The sequence below is a fragment of the Vipera berus genome, assembly GCF_964194415.1.
Source record: "Vipera berus genome assembly, contig: HAP1_SCAFFOLD_381, whole genome shotgun sequence".
Lineage (NCBI taxonomy): Eukaryota > Metazoa > Chordata > Lepidosauria > Squamata > Viperidae > Vipera > Vipera berus.
The window spans coordinates 1-5,670 of record NW_027673396.1 but is presented as its reverse complement, the minus strand read 5'-3'; positions in this window follow the sequence as shown (position 1 = coordinate 5,670).

Sequence of the window (5,670 nt, the reverse complement as noted above, 5' to 3'; positions counted from 1 at the left end):
CCAGCCTCTTTCTTTCTACTCTTTCTCCTAAGCCGGCCAGCAACCAGCAGCGGCTCTGCGGGATCCGCCCTGAACCACAAACTCCTCCCCCAGAGCTGCTTGCTGCTGCTGCTGCTGCTGCTGCTGCTGCTGCTGCTGCTGCTTGCTCGCCGCTGCTGCTGCTGCTGCTGCTGCGATCTTAGTGCCCTCTGGCACCACCACTCAATAAAACCGAGGGGTCTTTGCCCTGACAGCCAAGGGAAGTGGAAAGAGAACAGAGCGCGGGCAGAGGATCCTCTCTTTACTCTCAGCATTCCCTCGCAAGATCAGGCTGGTCAGAAAATTGCGCGACGATGCGAGTAAGTGGCCCGCACTCTGCACCATGACATCATGGCCTTCCACCATGACGTCATGCTCATGCAGGCTGGTGGCGTCAGTCAGAATACGGAGCTTAGAATATTGTTATGGGCTGGAACCGTTGGTCTTTTAGCGCAAAATAATCTTCACGCGCAAATTACGGGTACCTTTATGATTTAAATGCTCAATTCTATCCAGGCTTTACCCCTCCAGACAGTTTCCGTGAAAATGAGGCTTTCTTCCAGGAAACAGTTTAACAATTGCAGAAAAAGAACGAAAGGCGTCCAAAACCTCGTTAAGCCAAAAGAACTTTATTCCTCTTCAGCTTCAAATCACAAGGTCACAAGAGTTTTCCCTGAGCCAAATGGATAAGGTTGGTTCTTTCAAGCGTGCTCCGAGTCATGCCAGATTGCCTAAATCTTTTTTTGAAATGAAGGATGATCTGGAATTGCGAGATATTTGGCGTGACACACACCTGCATGAAAAGGATTATACTTTTTTTTCTGATAGACATCAATCTTTTTCTAGGATTGATTTTATTTTGCTGACTAATGACTTTTTTTCTAGGATTAAGAAGGTGAAGATCTGTGCAAGAGCTATTTCTGATCATAGTCCAGTTTGGTTAGAGATCAATAAGGACAATAGAGATAGGCGCTCGTGGCGCGTAAATGAGAATTTGTTTAGAAATCAGAGAAATGTGGAAGAATGTAAACAGCGGATGAAGGATTTTTTTGAAATTAATATGAACAAGGATAATTATCAGCCCAAATGCTGGAGGTGTGGCGATGAAGAGGCAACATATTTTCACATATGGTGGACTTGTAAAAAGGTTAAGGCCTTTTGGATAAAAATTTGGTGGAACATGCAGAAGATTTTCAAGCAAAGGATAAAGTTTTGTCCGCAACTTTTTTTGTTGGGCATAATTACAGATGCTACGGTTGTGGACACTAAGTTGATGTTGAACCTAATTACAGCAGCAAGACTCTTAATAGGTCAATATTGGAAGATGGAGGAACTGCCGACTATAGAAGAATGGACTTTAAAGGTTTCTGACCTGGCAGAGATGGCAAAGATCTCGGCTTATTTGAAAGATCACTCGCAAGAACGTTATATTATGGAGTGGAGAAAATGGATTGAGTATATCCAGAACAAATATGGGACTAAAATGTTTCATGTAGCATTTGAATAAGTCTTCCTTTCTTTTTTCTTTTTTCTTTTTTTTCCACATTTAATATTAATAGTGCTTGTAGTTATCCTATATGAGCTAGAGAGCGATAGATCTTAGAGTTTATGATTGTTAGCATATGGATGTTCATGATTGTTTTTTTTTTGTTTTTATACCTTGTACATAGCTCTGGGAAGTCGGGGGGGGGTAGGGGTAGGGAGGGATGGGGAGGGGAGGGGGAGGGGGGATTGTTAAAGATAAAATGTATGTTAAAACTTTTCAATAAAAAAAAGAGTTTTCCCTGAGCCAGTGAAGAGAAAATATTCCAGAGAATCAAAGCATCATCTTGCCTAAGATATGGTCTACTGATCTTAAATATGGAAACATGCAGTGCATTCAGAAAGTAATCAGACCCCCTTCACTTTTGTCAATTTTTCAAATGATTTTCAACAACTGTACAATAAGGCAGCAGCGTAACAAAATTGTGAGTCTCTCTTTTTGAGGTTTGGTCCGGGGGCGCAGTTGGGCTTGCTGCTGGTGTACGTTTCGCCTAGTCACACAGCGGCAGCCCTGCCTGAGCTACTCGATGTCCTCTCCGGTTTGGTGATTGAGTTCCCCAAACTTCTAGTTTTGGGTGACTTCAATCTACCATCCCTGGGAGGGTCATCTGAGTTAGCTCGGGAGTTCATGGCTTCCATGACGGCCATGGACCTGACGCAGGTAATTTCTGAACCAACTCATGAGAGAGGCCACACCCTTGACTTGGTTTTCTTATCTGGACGGTGGTTCGATGATCTTGGTGGGGGCTCTCCATTTATTATGCCCCTGTCATGGACCGATCATCACCTCCTGCGGCTGGTCTTCCGTTTTGCCACCCCCCCGCCGTGGGGATGCGGAACCAACTAGATGGTACCGCCCCAGGCGCTTAATGGACCCTGATGGGTTCCAGGCAGCGCTGGGATCCCCACCTGCCTCCGTCGCTCACAGCTCGGCGGATGCCTTAGTGGAAGCCTGGGAAAGGGCAGCCACTGAGGCACTGGACCGAGTTGTACCCTTGCGGCCCCTGACCCGGTGCAGATCCCAACGAGCTCCATGGTTCTCCGTGGAGCTCCGGGAGATGAAGCGTCGGAAACGGGGCCTAGAGAGCGTTTGGAGGTCCAGCCGATCTGAATCTGACCGATTGCGGTTAAGAACCTATATTAGGTCTTATCTCGCAACGATGAGGGTGGCGAGGTGTAATTACTTCTCTTCCCTCATCGCGTCCTCAGATAATCGCCCGGCCGCCCTGTTTAGGGTGACTCGCTCCCTCCTTAGTCAGGAGGTGAGAGAGGATCCCTTGCAGGGTCGTGCCGAGGAGTTTGGTCAACATCTGTCGGATAAAATCGCTCAGATTCGGACCGGTTTGGACTCCAGCTGGGCAGAGTCTGACGAGCAGGACACGGGCGGTCTTGTCAATGTTATCTGGGAGGAGTTTGATTCTGTGACCCCTGATGAAGTGGACAGGATTATGGGGAGATTGAGCTCCACCACATGTTTATTGGACCCGTGCCCTTCTTGGCTGGTTTATGCAGCTAGGGAGAGGACACGAGGCTGGTTCCAGGCGGTTATATCTGCTTCTTTGAGTGAGGGTAATTTCCCCACCGTCTTGAAGGAGGCAGTGATGAGACCTCTCCTCAAGAAGCCTGCCTTGGACCCAGCTGTGTTGAACAACTTTCGTCCAGTCTCCAACCTTCGCTTTCTTGCGAAGGTTGTTGAGAGTGTGGTGGCGCATCAGCTCCCTCTGGGCCTGGATGAAGTGGATTATTTGGACCCGTACCAATCGGGTTTCAGGCCCGGGTACAGCACGGAGACGGCATTGGTCGCTCTGGTGAATGATCTCTGGAGGGCCCGGGATAGGGGATATTCCTCTGTCCTAGTCCTATTAGACCTCTCGGCGGCTTTCGATACCATCGACCATGGTATCCTGCTGCGTCGTCTCAGGGGATTGGGAGTGGGAGGCACGGTTCTTCGGTGGTTCTCCTCCTATCTCCTGGGACGCTCGCAGTCGGTGTTGGCAGGGGGGCAGAGATCGACCCCTAGGTCTCTCGTTTGTGGAGTTCCTCAGGGGTCGGTTCTCTCGCCTCTCCTGTTCAACATCTATATGAAACCGCTGGGTGAGATCATTCGTGGTTTTGGAGTTGGGTATCATCAATATGCTGATGATACCCAACTTTTCATTTCGACCCCAAACCACCCCAGTGATGCCCTCGCTGTGATGTCCCATTGCCTGGAGGCGGTTCGGGTCTGGATGGGGAGGAACAGACTTCAACTCAACCCTGACAAGACTGAGTGGCTGTACATTCCGGCATCCTGGGACATTCAAAATGTTCCATCGCTTTCTGTGGGGGGTGAGTTTTTACCCCCTGTGGATAGGGCTCGCAACTTGGGAGTCCTCCTAGATTCACGGCTTACCTTAGAAGACCACATAGTAGCCGTGACTAGGGGGGCTTTTGCTCAGGTTCGCCTGGTGCGTCAGTTGCGGCCCTATCTGGACTGGGATGCCCTGTGTACGGTCACTCATGCGCTCGTGACCTCTCGTCTTGACTATTGCAATGCTCTCTACATGGGGCTTCGCTTGAAGACCACTCGGAGGCTCCAACTGGTACAGAATGCGGCCGCGAGAGTTGTCTTGGGAGTTTCCCGGTACTCCCATGTTACACCTTTGCTCCGCGAGCTGCATTGGCTACCAGTTGTCTTCCGGGTGAGGTTCAAGGTCTTGGTGATGGTTTTTAAGTCCTTACATGGCATGGGTCCGGAATACCTTGGGGACCACCTGCTGCCGGTGTCGACTCCCCTCCGCCCTGTGCGTTCCCACAGAGAGGGCCTCCTCAGGGTGCCTCCGGTCAGAGAATGTGGGCTGGTGGCCCCCAGGGGGAGGGGCTTCTCTTTGGGCGCCCCGGCTTTGTGGAATCAACTGCCGGTTGAGCTCCGGATGGCACCGGATCTCCGCTCCTTCTGGCGCGGGTTAAAGACCCATTTATTTGAACAAGCTGGCCTGGCCTGATGGGGAGTTAACTTAGGGTTTTAATATTTGTATATTTTTACTGTTTTACTTGGGCAATAATTTAATTTTTTCTTAACTTTTGTATTTTTGTATTTTTATTATATGCCCTGTTCACCGCCCTGAGTCCTTCGGGAGAAGGGCGGTATAAAAATTTAATAATCTATAACTATAACTATAAAATTGATAAAAATGAAATGGGTCTGAATACTTTCTGAATGTACTTTAAGTAACAGAGGCCAATGGTTTTGTTTTGTTCATCTGATTATTTATTATTATTATCTGATTATCTGGCATTTTCATTTGAAGAATGAGATTCCACACTCCACCTCCCAACATTCAGCAGGTACCAGCAGATTTCTCTTGAACTCTGAGGGAAGGAGAGAGAGACATAATACACCAATTTTCTTTCATTTATCCTTAAATAGTGAGTTTATAAAATCTGAGGTTGAAAATATTTAAAAATAATTTTAAAAATGGTTATGTATTGTTTATCATAACTAAAAATCCACATTTGCACAATTTCTGCATTAGACCAATTAAGATGAGTGAATTTAGTGTTGTTTACTTCTGACCTGAAACAATCCGATGTACACACAAAACATGATGAATAATTGACAAGGCAATAGAAATGTCTGTTAATTATAAAGAAATCCAAGTTCTTAATATGTCTATGGAAATTCTCAGTTGTAAAATTTACTCAAGCCCAAAACTTAAGAGAAATTTTTTATAAAATGTTTTATAGATGGCATTTGGATCCTAAAAAGCTGTCTTGTATGTATTCTAATTTACAGCCCAAATGTTGGAGATGTGGTAGTTTGGACGCTACTTATTTTCATATTTGGTGGACTTGTAGAAATATAAAAGCTTTTTGGATTAAAATTTGGTGGAACATCCAAAAGATTTTCAAGAGAAAGATAAAGTTTACCCCACAATTATTTTTATTAGGTGTTATTACAGATTGTGATACTAAAGAAATTATACTAAAGAAATTAACTTGATGTTGAATTTGATAACAGCTGCAAGGTTATTGGTAGGGCAATATTGGAAGAAGGACTGCCTGCCTACTATAGAGGAATGGACGCTTAAAGTGTCAAATTTAGCAGAAATGGCTAAGATTTCTGCTTAC